Source organism: Haemaphysalis longicornis, unplaced genomic scaffold (genome assembly GCF_048455015.1).
Source record: "Haemaphysalis longicornis isolate Haplotype H1 unplaced genomic scaffold, Haemaphysalis longicornis Haplotype H1 scaffold_6, whole genome shotgun sequence".
Classification (NCBI taxonomy): Eukaryota; Metazoa; Arthropoda; class Arachnida; order Ixodida; family Ixodidae; genus Haemaphysalis; species Haemaphysalis longicornis.
Window position 1 is genome coordinate 55,978,856 of NW_027526407.1, and position 27,896 is coordinate 56,006,751.

The 27,896-nt window shown below is 45.4% G+C and overlaps 1 long non-coding RNA gene across 1 annotated transcript; it reads right to left on the reverse strand.

Annotated features, from left to right (window-relative positions):
• Positions 1-18,091: 18,091 nt before the first annotated feature.
• LOC144141574 (uncharacterized) lies at positions 18,092-25,188 on the reverse strand. Its single transcript, XR_013316645.1, has 3 exons — positions 25,129-25,188; positions 23,336-23,422; positions 18,092-19,161 (listed from the first exon to the last, which is right to left on the reverse strand). It is a non-coding gene; the product is annotated as an uncharacterized LOC144141574 (long non-coding RNA).
• Positions 25,189-27,896: the final 2,708 nt, after the last annotated feature.

Here is a 27,896-nt window from a genome sequence, read left to right on the forward strand (position 1 = left end):
CCACGATCCGTATATATACCAACTGTCTATTGCCACATCGGTATTTATCAAAATTTTTAATATTACTTTCCCCACAATGTATGAGTTTGATTTTAGCTTAGTTTTAAATAGGGGTGTGCGAATATCAATTTTTTTCAAATATGAATCGAATCTAAATATGTAGCTTCGATTATCAAATCGAATATCGAATAATTAAGGAGGCACGTGGCTTTCAAAGTCAACTTTTTTATTTCTTTGTAGATATTGATGACAATTACCGCAGCAACTGGAAATGCTTCTGTGATAGCACCATACAAATTAAAAAGTAATTCTTTGAAAACTCCTTTACTTATAAAATTTTTATTCGGGTCACATTGTACCCAGCTTGAGCTGCCTATAAAATATGATAGAGAACTTGTTCGAAGTGCTTTCCATTTCCAAATGTATGAACGGGGTCGTGACAGTCAGATTTTTTATTCAAACACATATTTTTTTTAGTTCTCGGCTTTTTACAGGTGAATGCACAAAAGGCGTATAAACTATGATCGACTATTTGAATAAAAAAATTAAAAAGACAAACTGAAAAACCGAGTGTCGTGACCTGAACTTTTCATCAAGGAATGTAACGCCAAGAACGGACTCAACAATAGACCTAGCGATCACGAAGAAATCAATGGAACAAGAGACGTAGGCGGCAAAAAAGCTGTGTTGACAGAACGGCTTCCGAAGTGGCAACATAGATTGCCTTCATCAAAAGTCGCTAGGGTTGTAGCCTTTCCTGTCCTTTTCAATACGGGGCTTCTGGGATGCCTTGCCTTGAAATTGGAGTGCCTTTTGCAGTCTTCTTTTCCATAAAACATCATTTTCAGCTCCTCTGTGGAGAGTACATAGCCCAGTTTGCGGATCAAACGCGGGGAGATAGCTTTCAATGCAAAGTAGGTTACCTGGTTGCCTGATTGCACTGGACAACTTACTTCTGCAGTGTTGTTATCATAGCAACAAGTGAAGCACTGTTTTTTTACTTTAATTTTAAAACTGAGTTTTCACTTCTTTTATGCTTTAATTATAACCTTTCCTGGAGCAGCAACTTCGTACTCGTACGCGAAGGTGTTGATTGCCAAAAGTTTACATACTGCAAAGATACAAACGAGCTACTTTGAGGCTTGGTATAATATTTTCCATTACTCCAATTTCAATGCATGCACATCTTTTAGTACTCTTGACATCCGGGGCATCCAGTATTCCTCGAAGCACAACCAATATGAACTAAACTATAGATGTATGCATTGGTCATATTATTTTCCCTAAAACATTCAATTGGTTAAATGCTACATCAGTAAGATACATTTTTAACGCATTGGTATTATTAATTTCTCTTAAAAAATTAAATTTGCTAAATGCTGCGAAAGTAAGGTACATTTCTAATGCCGCAACCGCGTTTTTATTACTAACTCAGACCGGTTTTCGTAATTACTCGAAGTGCACGGGAAACGTTGCGCAAAAAAGAGATGTGGCTCGCCCGCATTGCGACGCTCTTATACCGCAACATGTCATACTTTGGTTATCCTTGAAATGGCCCTTCAGCTCACTTTTGAGATTAAATCTAATGTCACAGGAATTTATTACCACAACTGGCGTTCAATCATACCCGGTTGTGCAGTCAGGCGATGCTCCAACTCGCTGCGGCTACGCCATGCGCGCCGCAGCTTTTGACGTGTCGGCCGTTTTAGCGCGTAAGCATCGCAAATCACACGAAAAGTTCACTTCGCCAATCGCTGTCACAAGCGCACAAACCGCATTTCACCCTCCGGGATACAGTCACGCCCACCATGAGGCGTTCCATGACCTCTACCTTTCGAGCCAGGCAACTTCCCGTAATCTGGCTTGTAATCTGAGGCATGCCTATCTCGATAATGTCCGCAGTAAATATCACAGCAGAGAAAATCACTCCAAAGAAACTTGGCCGAGTGAAGCCGAAAAAATGAACTCTGAAATGCGCGCTACGTATTTCAGGCGGCCGACATCTTGCATTGCCGCGGCGACGCCCAATCAGGAGGGCCGTTTCTTTCTGATGCAGGCGAAAAGCAAAAACGCCCGTGTGTACGAGATTTCGGCGCACGATAAAGATCCCCAGGTGGTCAAAATTAATCCGGAGCCCTCCACTACGGCGCGCCTCATCGCCTGCGTTGCGTCGGCGCGTTAAACCCCACAATCAATCAAGGAGGGCCGTTTCAGCGCCCGCCGACCGGAAGGCCATTCGCGCTTCAGAATATATTTCTGGCTTCGTTTGTGGGTCTTTCTTTTTCTGACGTTCGTGCGTCTGTGCATGAACGAAGATAAAAGAGATGGCCGGGCCGGAAAGAGGATCGCTTGGCCGATCCAATGGTACCAAAATGGCCGTGCCCGGTGGCACCGTTACGGAGGTACATCGCTCCGAAAATTGCCGATTTTCGCACTTTTGCGCTTACATTTTGGCCCAGCGGCGAGCAAAAGTATTTTTTATGCCACTTCGTGATACTTTTGGGCGGAAAAACTGTGGCAATGCACCACACAGGACACATCGAAACCGAATGTGTTGCTTTAAAAAGAAACGATGTTTTGGTCATATTTTCCTAAGTTGAAAGCCGCGTCCCCCCACTTAAACTAATCAATCTAAATATTTAAAAAGTACCGATTGTTCGAACCCTTTCGAATATTCGAAATGTGTCTAATACATAGTTCTTGAAGCGAATACGAATATAACATATTTATTATTCAAGAAATATTCGAATTTTTCCAATATTCGCACACACCTATGCAGAACCCTTTAAGCTGACGTGATTCTGTCGACAGTTCGCTGGAAATCTGTTGACTTAGCGAGGAAACGATGTTCCGGCGCCGCCTCATGACCACAGGTCCGGGAGCTGTGTTCATCAGGCTTGGGGACCCGCCAAGCATTTGGAGCCTGTGATTACTCTCGACGCAGAGCCGTGTACATTTACCTTTAGGCTCGATGCATGTTAGAGAGTCTCGCTCATCCGTTTCTAGTCTAGGATTTGGTCCAAACTTATTGCTTGCAGGGTTTCGACAACCGGCCGAGCTGGGTGTGTTGTATTGCTGGACGCAATTTTTTGAAGGGTCCGAAGGAAGAGTAGGGATGGGTTGCTGGCTGATCGCTGCCTCTCATAAAGGCAGTTACCCTCGTTGTGAACTGTTCTTTTCCAGTGTGCCTCTCCTGCTCCCCCGCTAAAGATAAGATCTCCGTTCGGGCCTTGAGCGCTGTCTATGAATGTGGCGTGCCAGGCCCCCGGCATGTCATATTTCGGTTCCTACACTGACAGCCATGAGGGCGACTTTAACCTCCAGCATCGCCTTTCAGGTGTATCACCACTAATATTCCCCGAATGAAAGTTTATCCTATTTTCTACCCGAATTCCCAACTGTTTAGGAACATAGCTGTAAGTTGATTTGCACCTTTTTTGCCCATAAGTAACACACACCTTCACAAAAAGCAAAAACACACTCTTTGACAGGGTGTAAATAACAATAAAACACCGTTTAAAAGGGGTTATTGTGTTTTTGCTAGGGTGTAAGGGTGTTATAGACAAGAAAACACCCGTGAGGGTGTAAAGCATTCTACAGTGTAAGGGGTAAGAGGTGGGTTGCGGCCCAGGTTCAAACAGGAGCTAAAGGCTCCGTAATTCTCAGACGCTGTGAATATTTGCCTTATCCCGAATTATTGTGCAGAAAGTCCAGCATGAGAAGGCAGCTGCTTGGTAATTTTCCCGGGTAGTCACGGCCAATTTGTGACATCAGAAAGGCTGCAGTCATTACGAACAATCAATTAGATTACGTATTATTCAAAGTGATCAGAGATTAAGAATACTTTGGGGGGATCTCTTGTAGATCCGTTACTGGGCCGTAAGCGTATACGTTCGTTTTTGAAGTTCTTTTGAGACACATAGATTTGCTTATGATTAGACATGCGCGAATACCGCATTTTGAACTGCGAAACGAATCGAATAATTTCGAATACGCCTGTTTTTTTCTTCAGCGTACAGAGAGCTTATACATAAGCACCACGAGAAAAGCTAACTTAGGCAGTCAGACTTGACACACCGGACTGTTCATGCCGTAGTTCTTAAAAAAAGGCTACAAAAATTAAAAATAAGGTGACAGGACAAGAGGGCAAAATAAGGGATTAAAATTGGCGTACACTGCCATGGTGTGAACACAGTGAGTTGGTCGGACTGGCTGTACCCCAGTCCCCCAGTCATTGAAAAGAAGCTATAGGCATGCGTGGCTATGGCTGGGGTTACCAGTAACTCATTGCTAGCATTGTCAATAAATAATAGATCGATTCCCTCCTCGCTAATTCCACTATATTGACAGGAAATTTGGGCTTATAACTTTTACATAAGCATGCATAGCGTTGACTTGTACCGTACTTGTCTTACACGCGTCGGTCTTTTATGCACAGCTTTAACGTTGTGCAAAAATCCAACCCACAGTATCATGTCAACTTTCTTTGCGGTATTATTCATGTTTCGAATATTGGGAAACTTTGATTACTTTGATCAGTAAAAATGCTTTGCGAATTGAATAAAAAAGGAGACAGTATTCGCGAGGTACCCGAAGTTTCGAACATTCGCACACCTTTACTTCCCCTCCAAGGCCCGCAGCCGGGCGCTCCGCCGCTGACATCACGCTCTTTCGCTGTGCATGCGCAGGCCCCCCCTACGGAGATTTTGCCCATCACGACGAACACATCCGACGAGTTTAAACCCTCTCTACGTACGCACAAAAAAGGGTCCTTAGCGCAAGAAAGGCAAACACAAAAAAGGGGCCATGGACGGGCACAAATTCGCTTTCTCATTTACATATTTCCGCCTTAATTAGACAGCTTAATTCGCTTCACTGCTTGTGTGTTCGCTTGTTCTACTACGACTACGTAGGCGTGGACGGCTACCCTCACCACTGCTCGCTCTATAAACGCTTCGTACCGTGAAACGCTTCCGAAGAATCTTGAGTTTTCTGCGAAAGAGTGAACCTATAACTAGCCAAAAAAGTCTTCGTGTCTGCGCCAGCAGAAAACTCCCAGAAAACACTGGCTACACTAATAAACACCCCAGGCTACTACTGGCTGCTGGCTACACCCAGGCTACCCAAACTACTGGCACCGGCAGGGATCAGACCTGGGCCCGAAGAGAAGCGGAGCCAGAGCCCGTCGTCTTGCGGACTAAGCTACGCACACACGTTGAGACGGGGAGACATACGGTGGTTTGGATTCAGTGCCTAGGGAAGGGGGAGGGCGCTCTTTGGAGGCGCCACATGAAAGAAAAGTGAGCGGGAGGCAGTGAGAGAGATGACGCCATAGCCTCACGTCACACTTCCCTACTCATCCTTCGCAGGACGCTCCTCTCCGTTTTCTTTCTGCCGACGCTGCTGTGTTCGGGACGCCGCCCAGGCGAGCCCCAGGTAACGGCTAGCACACTCCCTGGTAAGTGAGGCCGCACGGGTAATCGTTGTGGGTGTCGTCCACAGCTTCGCAGTCCAATCCACTTCAAAGCGTGAATAGGGGCAATTTTATATTTTTTTTCTTTACAAGATAGTGTGTAAATGAAGTCCAGGCAGGAGTGGAAAAGGCAACAATGAGCAAAAATGGTGGACATCAGTCAACGTTACACCAAGGAATAGTCACAATGGGTAAAAACAGGGGGGGGGGTGAAAATCCGGAGAAAGAAGATAAAAAGGGAGGGAAGTCATAACGCTGAAAGAAAGCAATGCAACCAGATAATAGAAGAAGGAAGAGGATAATTTGAAATTATTGTTACGTCAGTAAATATACATGTATATCAAGGCATTCGTCGACAGAAGAGCTGCAAATGGTAACTTTTTCCACTCGGAGATCGGACGCAGAAAAAAAACGAAAATTTGAAAAGATAGTTTTGGCGAGTTAACGCAAGGGAAAGGGAATGTGAATGACGACGTCGCCATTTTGACATGGGGCTAATGTAATGGGGCTAATCTAGTGGAAGTTCGTGGTTAACTAATTAAAAAAAAATTCAGGTGGAATGATTTGCGTCTGGATTATAATGTGGGAATACCATTTATTTCCATCATAGCAGATACGGGGTCTGTTCGCTCGTACATACCGTAAACAAAGCGGACGGCTCTTCTGTGAATTCTTTCAAGATGGTCGCTTTTTGCTCACAGACGTTGAAGTTCGACTGACCGACAATACGTATACAGCTAATCAATCACAAATGACAGACGAAATGAGTTAAAAAAACTGTGGTTGATTTCTCTGTCATAGGAATCGGTAAAACACAAAAGGTAAATGTCCAGCGAAATCTGCAGATGAGCATGATTTGCGGGTCGGCCGGTGTGTTGTGGGTGTGCTTGGGGAGCGACGTCCTGCTCGCGGGTCGCTTCTGCAAGGGTTTACTGGCGTCATTTTCGTGACAGATATGACGTCAGTGAAATCTTGGTGTATACCGGCATAAAACACTTTCGTGTTAAAATATAAAACCCGAAAACGAACAACCCTAAGTATAACGTACTAAACGTTGGTTCCCCGCAAGAAGACCCTGTGTGCAGCGGTGCACCCTTTACAGGCAGCTGGCTCCGTTGTACTGGCGTCATTTCCGTGACGGATATGACATCAGTGAAATCTTTGTTTCCGGAAATTAAATAATTTCGTGTTAAAATTGGTGGATATGGGAATCGCTAGAATGGGAGCTGGCGTCTATCGTGACATACCTTCGTTGAAAGATACTGGCATGTGGCATAATTTTAGGGCGTTATTGTGCTTGGCGTATTTGTTGATCATTCACGTCGGTAACGACGCAGAGACCAGTGCGTCAAGAAATACCAGACGTAAGGAGAAACGTTCAACGTTTGAATCTCCCTGAGGAAGAGGATATCAACTCCATACTCAGAAAACGTGATAGACGCAGTAATTGAGGCTTCTGCAGCCCCCCTTTCCCCCTTCCCCCATGAGTCACCTTTCCGCGCCACGCGGGTGCGATAAGCGGAGGCCAGCAAGCGTTGTCGGGCGTAAGGTAAAACCCAGCGGCGCACGAGGCGAGAAAGCAGCCGCAGCATCCCCCTCTAAACCTGGCAGAAGAGCCAAGGAAAGCTTCGCCTTAAATGCATAACAGCGCCACGTGTTGGCGTAAACGTGCTGCATTCTAGTATAGCTCTGAGTCAAAACGCCGCGTGAGTTTCCCCTTCTTCTTTTCTCTTCCGCAGGGTGGGCGCGTACGTGCACGAGAAAAACATGCGGGGTAACAGTTGGCCGGTGTCTTCAGTCCCCATTGACAGGAGGGAATCTTCATCAGTTAAAGCATGGTTTTAGGCAGCACCGGTATGAAATTGCGTGGCAAGCACACGCGATATCTTTGCGAAGCCGGTAGATAGTAGACACCTCACAACTGTTGAACCGTGCTGGAACAAGCTTCTTGGGAAGTTGTGACCGACTAACGGCGGAAGTGTCAAGACACAACAGATTCTTGCTGTGCTCAAACGTTCATTGATAGACAACTGAGCCCCAGCAGAGTTATAATATAGCCGAAGCAAAATCATGAAACGAGCTTTGGGCGCCGTCACACTAAACTTTTTTACACCCTTTTTGGCCGAAAGGGTGTAAAAACCTTGTCCCATGGCTAACACCTTTAAAAGGTGTTTTCGCCAAAAAAGGGTGTACGGACGAAAAAAGGGTGTAAGAACAAAAAAAAGGTGTTGAGGAAGCTCAACACCCTTAAAGGGTGGTGAGGACGCTCAACACCCTAAATAAAGGGTGTTGAGCATCCTCACACCGTTTTTTAAAGGTGATGGCATGCGCAGTACCATGGTGTTGCGCATGTCATCACCATAGCCTTGGAGGCTTGCGACCTATCACCATGGTGTCCTAATGCAATTCATGGCGACAGGTGTATGTCTGGAGGCTCTGTAAGTAAATGAAATGCAACAATTTATGACTAATGGCACAATTTTAAGATATATATACAGTGATCCCTCGTGGCATCAAACTCGGATATCTTGAAATATCGGTTAACTTGACATGACACACAAAAAAAAAAACGTAGTAGTCTGAACCAAAAAAGAAGAAATAATAGAACTTCCCAATTTCATGCACGTGACGATCACAACATTGGTGCACTAGAGGGACCACTGAAAACCGTTATCAGTGTGCTCACTACACATTAGCATTCAAGTGATACAACTAGACAGAACTGGACCCCCACTACAATTGCAATCATCTTTTCTGGTGGTGGCTTCCAAAAACAATATCCCATGTGATGTGCACCCATAGAGAACTTGTATTGGTATTTGTCGTCACACTTTTTTAAAAGGCAGACAACCACATTTATAAGTTCTATTGACCATAAATTGCACAATTTCTTTTGTGTCAAAAATCTTGAGACTCAAGCCGAATGAAACCACGTTTTCCGAACAAACTTTTACAATCGACAGTAAATGTTGCAACACAAAAAAAGAAACAAGAATGTTTGCAAAATTCTGTGCATGAATCCTGAGACTAAAACTAATTCACAACCATAAACTATGATTGAGGTGTCTATTAATAAACATTTTGGAAACTTCTCTTAAAACTTTACAGCCAAGCACATACCAAATATTAAGATACAAGCAATTATGAACTTCCTTCCCTCCGAATGCAATGAGGTGGACACAGCAGTCTGAACTATAAAGAACATTTATCTTTGACCCATCCTATAGCCGGTATTCAGTGAAAAGTTTAGCTGTCAATTTCTTCGTTTGGCAACACTGAAATAGCCACGAACATGGCTGATCGCACGGCTCGTGCCACTGCGGCCGCACGCCGAAGAAAAATATAACACCGACGTGCGTCGCCTGCTCCGTTTCAACCGATTCTCAACAGTGGTGTCATCAAAGTTGTTATTAAAAGCACTCGCGTTGGAGTCAAGGCATTACTTTGGGTTCGGCGGGCTAGAGCTTGGAATGTCCAAACCATATCATGCGCTTAGCACAGACAAGTACCGCCAGAATCCAAGCACACCCTTTAGGGTGCTTGGATTCTTTCGCCGCAGGAGCACCCTTTTCTGCCCAAAATATCATAGGTAGGAGCTTTTCCTGCAAAAGCACCCACCTAAAGGGGTACAAAAAGGGTGCATCATCCTCGGTTCACAAATGGCGCTGCAGGTGTGCAGCCACATATGGCACAGTATGACACACAATTACGGTATGAAACATTCGTGCTTTCCAAGCTCCGTTCTATGAGACATTCCATTAAAGCTCAATGTCAGCTGATAATTTACTTGAACTTTCTGACCCACCGATTTTTGAAACATCCATTTATAGTCTAGTATTACAGCCAAATCGCAGTACAGAAGTTGTATCATTAGAGGATGTTGATTATTCGAAACGGTGTTAAAAATTCAATTTTATGTTCATTTTGCTAAACTGCAGCGCACATGCTTCGAGCTTCACTGCACAGCATAAACGTGTTATGCAGTGAAAGCAAGAAGGCGTGCAACAAATCAACTGCACAAAAGTTCTTCGAACCTTAAAACCCTTGGCTTCTCAGCATTTCATCAAACTTCCAATCATGGTAGCTACTCGCAATGTTTAGTGCCTTATTCTTGAGCTGAGCAGAAAAGCTCAATATTAAGGCAGACCAAATACAATATGTATATTTCCCTACGTACTGTGGCTTTATTCTACCCATAAAAGTTGGGTCCCCACTGCCACTTATTTTATTTTACATTATTCTTTTTGCTTCATGAAAAATGACCCCACATAGCAATACCATGAACTGTAAACATCACAGAACAATGCATATGAGTTCCCTGGTTGAAATGTGATGACATTGTTGTTATAGCTGTATTTTATCATGAGTCTAGCTTGTGCATGGTGCCTTGCATTATGTCCCTGCTGGTGGATGTGGGGTCATTTTTCGATGTTGCAAATGAAAAGCCAACAGCCAGTGCCCATTAGTTTCGTCTAGTATTACGAGGTGCGTCATGGGAACCATCAAACCCGTCTATAGCCCTTTTAAGAGTTGACTAGAAGTAAAATCAGCAATATTATCAATAAAACGTTTAGCATCTTTTTTATTAGCAGCTTTACTGTTGCTACTTGCCATATTTAGGTTTTTTCTGCTTTTCTTAATGACATTTTTGTTTCGCTGAGAAGGTGCATAACCAATGAAAGCTTTTCTGTAAACCTTTGGTAGCTATGCAATTGTTAGAAAATATTTTACTAAATAAGGCAGCTTAAACTTAGAATACTTGCATTTAGAAACATTAAAATCAATTAAAATTGATCATACATTTCTGGCTGTTTTTACACAAAGCTGCACATGGGATATTAAGTGCACCGCGAGGAGGGCTCTGGATTAGCTTTGGCAACTTTGGGATATTTATTGTGGACTTAAATCTCCACACATGGGCATTTTCACTTTCTGCCTCCACCAGAAAAATGGCCACCAATTTAGAGAGCTATTCTTACTAGTATTTGATGTACATTTTAAAATAATCTCAAGTATTATAGCCACAAAATTATTCTCTACAACAGCACCCAGCGGGTGCTGTTATAGAGAGATTGTGCACTACACCAGACAATGTACTACACTGTCGAGAGCTTTGACATCTACAAAGCAAGCTAATACTGGTAAAATGTTTCATACCATAATTACTGTGTTCAAAGCTCACGTGTGAAGTACAGATACTGGTGCTTCAGCAAGAACCGAGGATGAGCACCCTTCCTGGTTCTGAAAAAAAAATAAACATGGAAAAATGCTTTAAGCAGGATTAAGAAACAGGGTTGAAAGAAAGTGAGCAAGCAATTCTTTCAAAATATGCAAAGCAATGCAAACAAATATTTATTTCAACTTCATGTCTACAAAAGACAATCTCATTAAGGCTGGTAATGGGGTCTTGGGTAAAAAAAAGAGCAGAGAGCACTTATATAAATGCTACAGGGAACCTTCAAGCCAAAAATTGCTTGAGCACTTAAACTAATCACTGTTGAACAAATTCATGAAAATTGAATGGATGAAAAACCAGCGGTAAACACAGGACACAGTTAAAAGAGAACAACAGGACAAGCGTATCCCGTCGTTCTCTTCCGTACCCTGTGTTTTCCACTGGTTTTTCATCCATTCAAACATGTACCAACTAGCACAGTTCGATGCCTTGGTATCATAAAAAGACGAATTGCCACTCCTTACAGACAGTTGAAAAAAAAGGAAGTATAAAGCAGGTGACAAAATTAAAATGGCAGCAGATTGGTTAACATTTAATTTTAAGTGATAATATAAAAAATAATGGCATGAATGAAAGTGAGCAGCAACCACAGGACCATGATGCTAGGCCAACATTCCACTTTGAAGCAAAATATCCGCTTTCAACGCTACATAGGCCAAACATGCAATGCGGCAACCCTTTAGGCCCACAAAACCTTCCATAATCTTTAAAAAAGCTACAATTTAGTTGAGAAAAACTGACCACAACAAATTGGAATTGACAACTAGATACAGTTGTCACACCAAAGCAAGCCGGCGAAAGATGAACAGATATCTAGCTGTTCTACCCCCTATTTGTGCCCTAGCCTCTGATCCGCTGCAGCAAACAAAAAAATTGTTTATATGTAGAACTATGGCTCTTGGTCAAACATAGACAGTTCTAATGAAGGAGCCAAGTAGGTTCCGAAACGTTGGGAACGCTTCGGATAAAGTCCTTGGTTAGAGTATTATATTTGTTTCCATCAAACACAAAAAAAAATGCATGGTAAAGCGCTAACATTAACTTTGTCTACTGCGGTTCCTTCATGGTGACTTCACTACAGGAACCAAAAATACAATACAGTGCATTAAAGGGGCCATTCGGACAACATAGAAGTTCGCTTCGTTCGAAATATTTCCTGTTTTATAGTGCCCCCACCACTTGACCGGCAGCAAATGATGCTGCATTCACTGAGAAATTAATTTAGGTTAAGTCTGATTCTCCCACCATATCGTGTGTTTTTGGGATGTCAGCAATGAAGCCATAAGTGCATGTAATCAAACAAACTACTGCGTCACTCGGGTCTGCAGCCTTGCTAGCCATCAGTCCTCCCAGGTGGAGCTACCATACTCATCCACAAACCGTTGTTTGCCATTGCTTTGTTTTTGACCGCGTCTGCACCTGGCTTGTTTTCGTTACTGTAGAAAGTAATGGTTTTGTGAAACATGAGGTATCCTCGACAAACAGGGTCACGTAAGACAACATCGCCTATGCCAATCGGCCAGGGCCGTGCAAGCCAACTCCAAAGCGGCGGAGTGCTGTGCAGCTAAAACAAGCATAGTGCACGCCGTACCAACAGCAGTGCGCATCTGTACTTGTATGTGTACGCGTATTTTCGTAACTTTGATTGTTTACTGCCCCATTTTTACTGCTGTAAAATGAATATGCATTACATTTAAGTGCAAATAGCTCATTCGGCATGCTTATCAGGCCTGCCCAATTTGCGTTTGCTTTTGCCGGCCTCAGCCAATCGCACAGCTGGGGACATATGACATCATAGGTACTGCTGTGGGAAATGAGCTAGTGGGTCGCATGGCCATTCCCTTTTTCCTAATTATATAGCTTATTCGAGTGAAGTGCAGCTAAAAATGGTGTCAGTATGATTCTAACGAGGCAATCTGTCGAATGAATCAAACTTGTGTGTTGTCTGCATGGCCCCTCTAAGCAAAGGCAAGGCAGCCAATTTTTTTATTTAGGCTGCCTTCATGCACACAGTACGGGACTCCTGACATATTTACAGTTGCAACAAAAATCAGAAATAGAACGAATATACATTGGACACTCCACAATGTCCAAAAACAAAGGAATAATGTGCGAGTGAGCTACCTAAAACACTGCGACAGAAGATCATATACATCAAGGCAACTAATAAAAACCATGGCTAGTGCATAGCAACTACGCAGCTCATTTGTTAAGAGCTTATGTGCGTCCCCACAAGTTGGCTGTGTAAACCCACTGACACCTAACAGAGTCCAAGGTTCGACGAAAACTCGTCAGGGGAGGGTGATTCATTGATGAAATACAAGCAGGCACTCGCCTGGTCAAAAACAAATAAATAAAGACGCCTTGGGGCCCCTACTGGCCCCTTGTTCACAATGAAGAGGGGGTGAAAGGTCGCGACTATCTATAGGTTCGGTGGCGCAGATTGCGCATGTATATCTCGGGGAGATTACCCCGCTACCGGTTAATCGTGTTTTTAGTTGGTTGAATATGCTCTGATCCTAACAGTAGTCGTGTTGACAGGCGCTTCTCTGATGCGATTATGCTTGCGGAATCCTAATCGATGGAGTGGTCAGTAGCCAGGTGATGATCCGCCAAGGCAATTCAACTTGCATTGCCTTTTTTGACATCGTTCTGGTGCTATTGAATTCTTTTAAAAATTTCCAGTTTCACCTATGTAGGATTAGGAACGAAAAAGAGACGCCGACCAGTCCAAACAAAACGTACTGACGTTTGGGCTTCCAGCACGGAAGCCTTGTTCACAATAAATGCATCACCAGAAGTGGGTCGTTTAAGTGGGCTTAAATAATCGCTGCAAAGAGCGTGCGTAGATCGGGTTTAGATTTCCGTCGTTACGATTGACTGTGTTAGATGTGGTCTGAATGATTAGTGATTCCAGATGTAGCCGTGATGCTGTCACTTCTTCTGTAGCGACGATTCTTGCATTGTCCCAATCAATCTTGTGGTCATTCACGACGGCGTGTTCGGCTAAAGCATTGTTGCGGACGCTTTTATTCTTTACGTCACGTGCGTACTGCTGCAGACGATTCTTATAATTTCCTGATTCCCCGATATACACGCCACTGCAGTCTGCACAAGGTATCTCGTATACCACACCGGGGAAGCGCTCCTTGGGCAAGCGGTCCTTGACTCTCACGAGCTCATGGCGCATCTTTTTGGCTGGAACGTGGGCCACCTGCACGTCATATTCCCGTAGGATACGTGCCAAACATTCACTTGTTCCTGGAAGGTAGGGCACAGGAGCTCGCTTCATCGGGGCAGGAGGCACGTCCAGTTGTCCCCGTCGGGTCAGTTGGCGTTCTGTTGCGTTTTTAAAGTGCCTAGGGTAACCGCAGCTAGCCAGGTCGTCCCGTACCTTTGCCGTGTCCACCGCCGCATCCTCGGGCTTCGAGCACAATCTTTTCGCACGCTGCAGTAGCGTGCTAACAACAGCCGTCTTGCGGGAAGCGGGGTGCACGGAGTTGACGTTCAGGTAGCGGCCTGTGTGCGTTTCCTTGCGGTACACGCTGAAACGTAGCCTCTGGCCCTGCCGAGACACGAGGACGTCCAGGAAGGGAAGTTTGCCATCGGCCCCCTCTTCTGACGTGAACTGAATGGCACGTTCCATACTGTTGAGGTGGGCCAGCAAGCTGTTCGCCGCGTCTTTCTGAACGACGCCGAAACAATCGTCGACATAACGCAAGAACACTTTTGGTTGAGGGGCAAAGGAGGCTAGCGCGCGTGCTTCCAGCGCTTCCATTGTCAGGTTCGCCGCCGTGACCGAAATAGCGGCACCCATTGGAGTCTCCTGCCTTTGCTTGTAAAAATGGCCTATAAAGACGAAGTACGTATTGTTGAGGCAAAAATCTAGAAGCCTACGTAGCTCTGGCACATCCATCGGTGATCTCTTGGGCAACGTCTGATCAGCCTTGAGAGCAGCGGTGCATAGGTTGACAGCCAGGTCAATCGGAATGCTCGTGAAAAGGGACTTCACGTCGAAGGACACCATCAAGTCGTCTTTCTCGATCACGGTGTTGCGAGTCTTCTCGACAAAATCGAAAGAATTACGAATGTGAGTGGTCTCTTTACCGACGAGCGGCGCCAGAACTTGGTGCAGGAACTTCGACAGGTGGCCCTGCACCAAGTTCTGGCTCCGCTCGTCGGTAAAGGGACCACTCACATTCGTAATTCTTTCGATTTTGTCGAGAAGACTCGCAACACCGTGATCGAGAAAGACGACTTGATGGTGTCCTTCGACGTGAAGTCCCTTTTCACGAGCATTCCGATTGACCTGGCTGTCAACCTATGCACCGCTGCTCTCGAGGCTGATCAGACGTTGCCCAAGAGATCACCGATGGATGAGCCAGAACTACGCAGGCTTCTAGATTTTTGCCTGAACAATACGTACTTCGTCTTTATAGGCCATTTTTACAAGCAAAGGCAGGAGACTCCAATGGGTGCCGCTATTTCGGTCACGGCGGCGAACCTGACCATGGAAGCGCTGGAAGCACGCGCGCTAGCCTCCTTTGCCCCTCAACCAAAAGTGTTCTTGCGTTATGTCGACGATTGTTTCGGCGTCGTTCAGAAAGACGCGGCAAACAGCTTGCTGGCCCACCTTAACAGTATGGAACGTGCCATTCAGTTCACGTCAGAAGAGGGGGCCGATGGCAAACTTCCCTTCCTGGACGTCCTCGAGTCTCGGCAGGGCCAGAGGCTACGTTTCAGCGTGTACCGCAAGGAAACGCACACAGACCGCTACCTGAACTTCAACTCCGTGCACCCCGCTTCCCGCAAGACGGCTGTTGTTAGCACGCTACTGCAGCGTGCGAAAAGATCGTGCTCGAAGCTCGAGGATGCGGCGGTGGACACGGCAAAGGTACGGGACGACCTGGCTAGCTGCGGTTACCCAAGGCACATTATAAACACAACAGAACGCCAACTGACACGACGGGGACAACTGGACGTGCCTCCTGCCCCGATGGAGCGAGCTCCTGTGGATTACCTTCCAGGAACAAGTAAATGTTTGGCACGTATCCTACGGGAATATGACGTGCAGGTGGCCCACGTTCCAGCCAAAAAGATGCGCCATGAGCTCGTGAGAGTCAAGGACCGCTTGCACAAGGAGCGCTTCCCAGGTGTGGTATACGAGATACCTTGTGCAGACTGCAGCGGCGTGTATATCGGGGAATCAGGAAATTATAAGAATCATCGGCAGCAGCACGCACGTGAAGTAAAGAATAAAAGCGTCCGCAACAATGCTTTAGCCAAACACGCCGTCGTGAATGACCACAAGATTGATTGGGACAATGCAAGAATCGTCGCTACAGAAAAAGTGACCATCACGGCTACATCTGGAATCACTAATCATTCAGACCACATCTAACACAGTCAATCGTAACGACGGAAATCTAAACCCGATCTACTCACGCTCTTTGCAGCGATTATAGAAGCCCACTTAAACGACCCACTTCTGGTGATGCATTTATTGTGAACAAGGCTTCGGTGCTGGAAGCCCAAACGTCAGTACGTTTTTTTTGGACTGGTCGGCGTCTCTTTTTCGTTCCTAATGTACCCTCCCGGCCAGACGGGATTCCATCATGCTCTCGATTTCACCTATGTAGGATGCGTCGCAATCCTTGCATGGAATTTTGTAGGCAACACCGGGGAATCTTGATTTTTCTAAAGGGTCCTTCACGCGTACCAGCTTCTGATTAAGCCTGTTCGTTGGCACGTGTGCAATTTTAACGCCATATGTGCCAGACACCCTTGCAAGAGCTTCACTGATGCGTTGCGTGTAGGGGACGGCAGCGCGTTTTTGCCTGTCTTCTTCAGGAACCCTTTCGGAGGAGGCAACTGAAGCCCGCAATTGTTGCGTCCTCACAAGCTTTGAAGGGTAGCCATTGCTGCGAAGGTCCTTCCTTACCACGGCTAGCTCTTGCTTGCGCAGACCAGGCTCAGAGCAGATTCGTGATGCGCGTGAGAAGAGTGCAGCGGCGACGGAGCGTTTTTGGCCTATAGGATGCGCAGAGTCGAACCCCAGGTATCTACTCGTGTGGGTCGGCTTTCGATACACACTGGTTGTAAATCCTTTGGCCGACCGTCTCACAAGTACGTCGAAGAAGGTGATCTGTACATTATTTTCCTGTTCCATGGTGAACTGGATGCTTGGAACACAAGAGTTTAGATGCTCAAATAAAGGCATTACGTCTCGGCGGTGGATCACACAAAAACAGTCGTCTACGTGGCAGACAAACATCTTGGGGCCGTCTTGTATGAGTATAGCGCAGAATTTTCTAGAGCCTCTAGGACAATATTCGCACAGACTACTGAAACGGAAGCTCCCATCCCTGTTCGAAACCGCTGGTCCGTTGAAAACAAAATATATGTGTTCTGCAGGCCAAATTCCAGGAGACAATATAAGTCTTGCGTCTCAATTGGCGAACGTGAAGGCAGAGATGCATCGTTCTCGAGTAGATCCTTGCAACTCCGGACCGCGTAATTTTGCCTGGAATTTGGCCTGCAGAACACGTTTTGTTTTCAACGTACAATGTTACAAGCAGCGGTTTGGAACAGCGATGGGAGATTCCATTTCAGCAGTCTGTGCGGATATTGCCTTAGAGGCTCTAGAAAATTCTGCGCTATGCTCGTACAAGACGGCCCCTAGATCTTTGTCTGCTACGTAGACGACTGTTTTTGTGTGATCCACCGCCGAGACGTAATGCCTTTAATTGAGCATCTAAACTCTTGTGTTCCAAGCAACCAGTTCACCATGGAACAGGAAAATAATGGACAGATCGCCTTCCTCGACGTACTTGTGAGACGGTCGGCCAAAGGATTTACAACCACTGTGTATCGAAAGCCGACCCACACGGGTAGATACCTGGGGTTCGACTCTGCGCATCCTATAGGCCAAAAACGCTCCGTCGCCGCTGCACTCTTCTCACGCGCATCACGAATCTGCTCTGAGCCTGGTCTGCGCAAGCAAGAGCTAGCCGTGGTAAGGAAGGACCTTCGCAGTAACGGCTACCCTTCAAAGCTTGTGAGGACGCAACAATTGCGGGCTTCAGTTGCCTCCTCCGAAAGGGTTCCTGAAGAAGACAGGCAAAAACGCGCTGCCGTCCCCTACACGCAAGGCATCAGTGAAGCTCTTGCAAGGGTGTTTGGCACATATGGCGTTAAAACTGCACACGTGCCAACGAGCAGGCTTAAGCAGAAGCTGGTACGCGTGAAGGACCCTTTAGAAAATCAAGATTCCCCGGAGTTGCCTACAAAATTCCATGCAAGGATAGCGATGCATCCTACATAGTTCACTGGAAATTTTTAAAAGAAGAATTCAATAGCACCAGAACAATGTCAAAAAGGGCAATGTAAGCTGAAATGCCTTGGCGGATCATCACCTGGCTACTGACCACGTCATCAATTGGGATTCCGCAAGCATAATCGCGTCAGAGAAGCGCCTGTCGACACGACTACTTTTAGAATCAGTGCATATTCAACCAACTAAAAACACGATTAACCGGTCGCGGGGTAATCTCCCCGAGATACACATGCGCACTCTGCGCCACCGAACCTATAAATAATCGAGACCTTTCACCCCCCTTTCATTGTGATCAAGGGACCAGTAGGGGCCCCAAAATGTCTTTATTTGTTTATTTGTTTTTGACCAGGCGAGTGCCTGCTTGTATTTCATCAACACCGAACTAACCCGCCTGAATCACCACTTTATAGACATTGAGCAATTCTTTAAATTGGTTTATTGTAGCAAGCAACCACTTTATGGACATTGAGCAATTCTTTGAATTGGTTTATTGTAGCAAGCTGTCTTGTTTATTTCCTTATTTTTTTGGCATTTCCTGTCTCATTTGAAACTGGGAGACCAGATAGCTTTTACTACGGGTCATGCACTGGTGACAACAAATATTTGATTTCACTTTAAACAATTTTGAGTTCTGTTTTATTGCTCACCAGCCAATGACCTGAAATATAAGAGGCTCTTAAAACATGTGCTGGCATTTCTTTCCTGCACTGTAGTACAACTAATCATGACTTTTATCATATTTTGTTCACAAATTGTAATATTTAGAAAGTATTCAGCTGAATGAAAACGTTATTTCAGAAGCATGCGCAATCAACAAGGCCTCAATGACTCTCCCCACGTGGTTCACTTGTTTCTGTCACAAATAACCTGATTGCAGCCACATTCCACCCAAGACGAAGGTAACATACCCTCTGGGATGATGAATATTTAAAATGCCTTACGAGTAAGTGCTCAGCACATGAAATTGTGGCATTAAAACAGAAGATCCGTCTGCGGCATCCTTCACTTGGGGCACCGCTTGATCACGAACTTCGAGAAGCTGAAAAATGCTCCATGCGCCGCTCCAGCCAGCAGAAACAATGGAGGACGCAAGTTGGTAGGTGGACCGTTGGCATCCTGCGATTGTGAAGATTTTTATTTAGTAGATGCTCTTCTTTTTGTACCATTGTTCATTTTTCCTTTAACAAGCAGCTGAACTCCTGCAGGTTCTACGAATCATACAAGCATAATAAAATGCAGCAATGCAGAACAATTGGCAGGTTACCTCAATTTTTCTTTTCTAGGAATGAAAACAATATAGGTAATCTATACACCACTACAATCAAACCTTTCAATTTTTACCTACTTCACTCCTAACAAGCCCGCATACACGTTAGACATGTGAGAAAGCTGCTACATTTATGCCCACAAACTTAATCAGGCATCAGAAATCGGCAGGGAACGACGTGTTACCTTTAAATGGCATTTTTTTTGTTCAAAACACGTAAATGGGCGAGAAAGGCCCATAACTATAATTTCGTACCCTTATCTGGAATGGTTTTCAGGCAATGCTTACATCTCACTTCAGTACCTTCAGGTGGTGGAGATCTTTGAAAACTCATTGCGGGCAAGTGGGTTGTGTTCAAGCTCTCTTATCTTGCCAGCATATGCTGGATTCCAGCATTCCCAATTCAACGTGACGACTCGAATGTGGTGGATGCAAGAAAGAATAAGCACACGCCAAGGGCGTAGCCGGGGGGGGAGGGGTCCAGGTGCTCCCCCCCCCCTTCTTCATAATGTTTTATGCCAAGGCTGGGGTGCGGTTTAGGCAGCCTGAAAAACCGCCTGAAGTTACCTGCAGTTTTAAGGACATTCTTGCTCACATAAAGCTGAAAACAAGGGCTATGTCAACGTCTGATCCCTGCGCCCGCTCCAGATGCTGTACCTGTCAATATATACAGCCCGGCTGCATTTCGCGCCGGATACACCGACAAGCGCCGGGAATCTGCTGCGAGCCGATCAAAACAGCCCAACTGTTTCAATGGCGGAACAGCACGGCCGGGGAATGGCAGAACAGCAGGAAAAGCCTCATATAGGCTTACATGTGGTCGGGAGCGTGTCATTCCTTGTCTTTACACTGGTACAAAGTATAATCACATGACAGAGCATGTCGCGGTATTTTGTTCACTCAACTATCAATCCTTGATATGTTTATCTTTCTACCGACATCGCATTTCATTGACTATTGCAGATCCATAATTTCTGCTGCATAAAAAGCATTGCTCTGCCCATGTTGTATTTCCTCCACATCAACAAAACTACACAATTCTCCTTATTGCGGAGCTTTGTTTTTTTGGCACTATTCCACTGTTTCCTTGACCTCCCTCTTGGTTAGAATCAGCATTCTGTATTTGCTTAACCGGAATTTTACTGAAGCCATGTCTGTTTCGATTTAACAGATAGAAATATAATGAAATTTAAGCAACGTGCAACAAGCTCAACATTCAACAGCAGTGCAATAAGGTGTTCTGCTTAGCGCAAGTTTACTACTCACGTTACTAGCACAAAAAATAACAAAAGGCGATTACTTAAGGACGAAGACGCACGTTTGCTAGCTTCACCGCCATAATATACGAATGTGCCGCATGTACAGTCCACTGCGATTCGATGGTTGTCGCGGGAAAGCTACTCTTTCAAACGAAGCAGAAAGAACACCAGCTTTAGCAAATATTCCATGCAAGTTTCGTTATCGTCGGCGTAATAAAGGGCAACCAAGTCCAAGTCTGTGCTTGATAACAACGAATGTACAGCTTGAAACCCAAAGGGTGGCAAGTCAGTCGTGCGGGCCATTGTTGTATCATGGAACAGCCAACAAGGGAGCGAAGAGTGCGAAATCTCGATTTTCATGGTTCCGAAACGAAACCGTGGGCTGGTGGCACGCTTGGCCGCTCAATGCTGGCGCGATAACATTCAAATCGTGCTCGACTGTACTTCATAGCTGACAAGAAAACTTAATAGTCCCTTTTCTAAAGGAAAATCTAAAACACGAGAATCTTGATAGCAAACATTCAGTGTTGGCCTCCACTTCCTCCCGACGAACTTCGGGGACCGCGCGCCACTCACGAGCGCACTCATGATCACGCTCACGAGCGCGGGTCCGCCTAACCACCTGCTCTGCGGACGAATGATTCGCCCGTGGTCTGCCCATAGACCAGCGAACGGGAATTTAGGTGATCCTAATTATCATCACCATCTAAGCTCCTTAAAGGAGCCATGAAGAGAAAACACAAGTTTGGTTCATTCAAAAGATTGTCTCGTTAGAATCATACTGACACCACTTTTAACGTAAACTTCGCTCAAATAAGCTACATAATTAGGAAAAACGGGAATGGTCATGTGACCCACCAGCTCATTTCCCGCAACAGAACCTATAATGTCACATGAGCTAAGCTCTGCGATTGGCGGAGGCTGGCAGAAGCAGACGCCAATTAGGTAGAGCTTACAAACTAGACGAATGAGCGATTTGCGCTTAAATTTAGGGCACATTCTTTACAAAGCAATAAGAATGATGGGACAAACAGTGGAAGTTACGAAAGCACATGTAAACATAGAAGTACTGATGCGTTCTGCTGTTTGTACTGCGCACAGCATGCTTGGTTTAGCTGCACAGCACTGCGGGGCTTGGGGTTGTCTCAGACGACACTGGCCGATTGACGCAAGCAACGGTGTCTTACGTGACCCCATTTGTCGAGCGAGCACTGTTTCAGGGAACGAATATTTTCTCCCAGAACAAAAACAAGCCAGATTTAAATGCGGGCAAAAACAAACCAAACGCTTGCCACGGCATGGTGGCGCCATCTAGGTTACAGAACGTAAAAAAAACGCGGGAACAAACCAACACCGCTGTACAGGGTGGAGACAACCTTTGAACGGTCCCGTGCCGCCGCAATTGGGCCAACAGGCTCAACGCGTTATTCTTTTCGTTTCCCACGAGACCTAGCAACGCGAAACAGACAATATGATTCAAACTTCTTCAGTAAACCGCGTTGCGGCGATAATTTTAGCGCGGTTTTGACACAATGACTTGCTTCGGCGGCGAGCGAGCAACCGAAAATGGCGGCGCCAGCGTATACGTGTCTCTGCCCTGTACGGCGGATGCGTGAATGAAGGTACTCTAGGCTGCAGAGTGGTCGGTTCCTGTGATGTCATTTGGGACCACGAAAACGCACGATTGAGCGGGAAAATCAAAATTTTAACCTAAATTGTTTAATTTCTCAGTGAATAAAGCACCGTTTGTATCCAGACAAGCGCTGGGGGCACTATAAAACACGAAATCTTTCGAATAAAACCAACTTGCATTTTCTGTTCATGGCTCCTTTAAGGTGGGCTTTACAGTTAGCGTTGAGCATACACAAATCGCATGTTAAAGTCAGTTATTTCAAGCATCGTTTGCAAAACAACGCGCAAGATGCCTTGCCTACATATTTCCCCGTCCCATCTTTTGGTCGACCACGGCTCCCCCCCCCCCCCCCCCCCGAAAAAAAATTCCTTGCGCCTGGCAAACGCCCAATCAGGAGTACGTTCAGCATGCACGTCGGTTGTTTAAAAAAAAGGGTGTAATGTATTGCTCAGAAGACTCAATGCTTGCACGCATCTTGGAGCAGCAACGGCCTTGGCAGATGTGTTTGAGTGGTTTTCCTCTCTCATAACATCCACAGTGCTTTCAGGAAAAGCCCCAGGCCTAACAATTAGCATGTTCCAGTTAAGAATAATGCTGCGGATACTTTACATTTTTCAAATCTTTTTATTTGTGGAAGGATGTTTCTTTATTGGCGGTACAGCACTAGCGTGCGTAAATCGCAGCCTTCAGAACCCCAATCAGGCCTGTTTAAATGGTACAGGCAGTTACATAACTATATGAAAAAGTGGACTGCAAGGACTGTCAATTCACATGATAAACATTCAAAAAATAGCTGAAAACAGAACTGGTAAGGCTTTATCGAAGACTAAACTACAAAGGTAATAACATTTTTGTGTCACCACCTAAGAAATATGGCTTCACCGTAAACATGACTAACACCAGGAAGTTCGTATACATGGTGATTAACTGCTACGCCCACATTATGATTTTGGGTGAAACTTTGAGTTTTCCGAAATTAACAATAAAGGTTGCCATTGAGCGCCTACATGTTAGGTTATGCATGAAACACCAATAATTGTTACGGGGGAGAGAACTTGTACATACAAGTGATCGAACAATATTCAAGTATGATAGCCCACTGTGCTACCAAAACTGTGTTTGAAAACTTACGTTCTGGAGGCCAAACACTGTTGACAATGCTTGTGGCTCTTGTCCGGTTGAATGGAGGGACGTGATGCGCTCAGACCGTCCAGAGGTCTAAAACGGGATGACACATGATTACCACACATGCAAGAATGGAAATGATTAGGTGCACGAATGTTACGTCTCGGTCACACAACATTCAGCCAAAATCACTGTCCGCGTACCGCGGCACCGTACACATGGTGAGGTGGCTCGCCGCAAACGCAACGAAGCTTGCGAGGCGCGCACATTCGCTCGCAAACGATTCTCCCTCGCAATTCCCAACACGGCACAAACGACTGCGGTGATCAACGAAGCCGAAAACGCTGCGCAGCACAGTTTAGAGGAGTAGCCGCCCGTGTTCTGATAAACTACGCGTAAGACGTGGTTCGCAGTGGTGAACTCTGAAGCTGTTCAATATAGTGCTGCGGAATGGGAAACGTTACTGAGTTACTGAACGCCACGGCGTTACTGAAACAAATTCCTGTTCCCTTGTGTAATGAAAGCAAAATAAATGAAAGTGGGAACAAAAACCTGCACCAGCAAAGCTATCACAGGTTAAAGCCAATTAGAGAAATAAATGAACTGGGAGGTATGCTCCAATGTGAATTTCAAGTAAAGCCAATTTGGTAGAAAAGCAAAGAAAAGCGGGGCTCTTGCTACTCGCGACAGAAGACAACACAACCCAGTCCCATGAGAAAGTGATTTCGAAATGCAGGGGTGGCGCCTCCTGAACTGATTCAACTCCCACATAAATGTACCCATTCCCCAAAGAATCTCCCCTCCACTGACTCCCTGATCCATCATCGCTAACCACAGCCTCGGGAGGTACCCGGCAAACAGCGGCATTTATTGAAAGCCAATGTAAAAGGGGTGCACTAGCCCATCCGTGGGGGGTGAAAAACCTTGCCTCCTTCTCCTGGCTGGACTAAAAACACCCCCCATCGTGATGGGACTGGTCTCGTCCTCTCCTGACCAGACATTAAGGGGACCGCGAAAGGGATAAACTAGCCCATCCCTGGAGGGTGAAAAACCATGCCTCCTTCTCCTGGCTGGACTAAAAAACACCCTCCATGGTGATGGGACTGGTCTCAACCAATTCGACCAAAAATTTAAGGGGACGGTGATGACGAGCCGCTGGCAGATGGCGTCCACGCAGGAACCGAGAGCAGGAGCCCGAGCAGCCAACTCAAACTCCCGGGTCCCGCGCTGGAGCCCGGAACGGAACACCAGGGCGTCTCGGGACCCAAGGCCGAGCAGACAGCAGCGGGGGAATCTCCGTCCATGGGGGGATTGACGGGAGCATGCCCGTCCAAGGGATTGACCGGAACAGAACACCAGGGCGTATCGGGACCTGCACAGCGATAGCAAAAGCGTAGAACACGAACAGGCATACAAAAAGGGCAACGCTCTCAGGCCGCACCCGGCGGTCCAATCACGTCAGTCAGTTGAGGGCATGTAGAGATTAATGAATTCAACCATCTCCTTAATTATATCTAGTGCGCGCTGGTTACGCAATAGCGCGGGATAAAGCGGGGGCGTAAGGTCAGCGTGAAGCAAATCTTGCAATCGTGAGCGCCAGTGCGTTTAGCGCTCAATGCAAGCACCACAATCTTTCGCACATCGCCTTTCTAGAGACGAGCCCTCTAGGTTCAATCTCGCCAGTTCAGTTAAACAATTCACACACGCGTGCTCCTGTTAACGAATCCTTAAAGCGGCGATGACAGCTACAAACGACATCCAGTGACGAGAAAGGCGGCAAATGTGACGAGACAGCTTACCGAGAGGAGCCGACGCAGAAGAGCGAGCGACGTTCAGAGGCAAGCGCCAACGAAATTAGCCGTCTTCAGGTGGTGGTGGTGGTGGTTCCAGTTCAATGGCGCGTACCCACTCAGGGGGATTGGCCAGGAAATGGGCGCCTTACCGAAAGAAATTAGGTAATTTTTGAAGGGAAAGAAACTCAAATACTTCATCGCGAAGTCGAACACGACATACACAACCGAAGACGACGAGGTGCCCAATTAATCATAATAACTGTGCTTGTTTAACCGCACACCACCACAGTAAACACGTAAACAATCGATGAAAGACGGGTCACGGGGTATCTGTTCCGGAATCCGGCCACGCCGCCGCGCGCCGTACTCAGGGAATCGGCCGTTGGCAGGGAGTTGCGTAAACAAATTTAAACGACAACAATAAATAATTGTCTCTTTTACTGAATATAACATAATTTTAGGTTTATTATTTATTGTGTGTATTATAATAAAGAAGCTTAGATATTTAAAGTTTACAAACACAAAACGCGAACTGAAGCTTTTGGCGCTCGATTTGAACGTTAAAAAAAGCAGCAGATAGTAAGATAACACTGCGAAATGAAATTTGGCAGTGTTCTAGTGTAAGTAATCGTATTATTATTTGGCGTCTGTTTATTTAGCGCCCGATTTCATGCCCCTACCTCCCCAACTTTTGTTTTCTTTTGATATCTGCCTTGTTCTCCAACGTTGTTTCTGCAGGAGAAACTATGTGGTCTGTTTATTCCATTTGTACACAATATTTACGGTCGCTAACAATAAGAATGGAATAAAATTGTGATTGCTAGTACGTTATAACTCCACTGAGTGACGAGAATGACTGTTGTCAGAGAGGGCTATGATTGTGCTGGTGGGGCAGGAGAGGAACAGGGAACGACGGAATGATGATACAGATGTCACAGTTCAAGGCTGTGCTGTGCTCCGTGCAAGGCTGTAGAAAACAAAAAGTGGGAGGGGGAGTGTTATTCTGTCGAAGTCGTATCAAGCAAGGGCTGATATTTTTTCCTGTTTCAACGTCGGTGCTGCCGATGCTTTTTATTGAATTTGGCAGCTTTTTTTTTTCTTTTGAACCTTTTTGACGAGGTTGGGAGGATGGTGCAATGGGATGTCTTTTTGAAATTATATTGCATGCATGGTCTCAATCAATGAAGAGCTGAACACCTTTCCCACACCCTTTCAACACCCTTCCTCAAAACAGGGTGTTGAGGTTGGTCAACACCCTTTTTTTCACGAAAAAAGGGTGGAAAGCAATGAAAAAGGGTGTTGAGATTCAAGAAAAAGGGTGTGAGGGCCTCCCAACACCCTTTTTTCAATTATTTTACACCTTTTTTGGCCAAAAGGGCGTAAAAAAGTTTAGTGTGATATATATAGTACAATGAAAATAGTGCGCTTGCTGCTTGCTGTGCCCTACGCCAGGCTTGTACCATAGAGGTTCAGACAATAACTGTATGAAACTCTGTTGCCAACGTCGGTCCTGTTTACTCAATATTCTCAAACCACATTGATTATATAGGCATAAAAACATAGCACTGAAAGAAGAGGCTCATATTTCTAGTTAATGTATCCTTGCATGCTTTCACAAAAAGAGTACTTCATTTAAAGCTTACTATTTTCAGTTTCGGTTTTTCTATGCTGAGGTCAGATTCGATGCATTAGTCCCGCACTGTCTGCGGGCAATCCTCGTACTTTTTTCAGATTAAAAATCGCATACACCAGAGCGTCTAACAATAATTTTGGCTGCTCAATTAGCACGTTTTTTCCTGCATTCCCCTCTTGCCCGCAGTTGGCGGCAGAAGTGCTGCTTGAGGCGCCAATTCCCTTACATCAAAACTTGCAAGCGAGGTAACATAATACAAAAAAAAATAGATGTCTTTGAAATAAAACTTTTTGCTTGCTTTTGTTGTATACAGGCCTTGTTTTTAACTTGCCATTTTCAGTTTCGGTTCAATTTTACCAGGGGCATCTTCGATGCGGTTATCGAGGACTCTCTGCGGGCAGTCCTCGTACCGGTTTCAGATTAAAAATCGCATACACCAGAGCCTCTTATATTAATTTTGGGTGCTCAATCAGTACGCTTTTTGTCTGCATTCCCCGCTTTCCCACAGTTGGCAGTAGTGCTGCTACAAGCGCCAATTCCCTTACATCAAAAATTACAGGCGAGGAAACATAATACAAAAAGAAGTAATAAAGTACTTTGAACTAAAACTTTTCGTATGCTTGAGGGCCTTGTTTTTGTCTTTCCATTTTCTATTTTAGTTCAGTTTGACCAGGGGCATCTTAGATGCCTTAATCCCAGATTGTCTGCGGGCCGTCCTAGTACAGTTTACGGACTAGAAGTCGAATACACGAGAACCTCTTATATTAATTTTGGCTGCTGAATCAGCACCTTTTATGTGTGCATTCCCCCCTTGTCGAGAGTTGGCAGCAGTGCCGCTAGATGCGCCAAATTTATTACAACAAAACGTACAAGCGAGAAAACATATTACAGAAAAGAAGGTATAAATTGCTTGGAAATAAAACTTTTTTGCATGCTTTTATTATATAACGGCTTTGTTTCTAACTTGAAATTTTCAGTTTCGGTTCAGTTTTACTGGGGGTATCTTCGATGCCTTAACACCAGATTGTCTGTGGGCCGTCCTCGTACAGTTTTCGGACTCGACATCGCATACACGATAACCTCGTACATTAAGTTTGGCTGCTGAATCAGTACCTTTTCTGTCTGCACTCCCCCGCTTGTC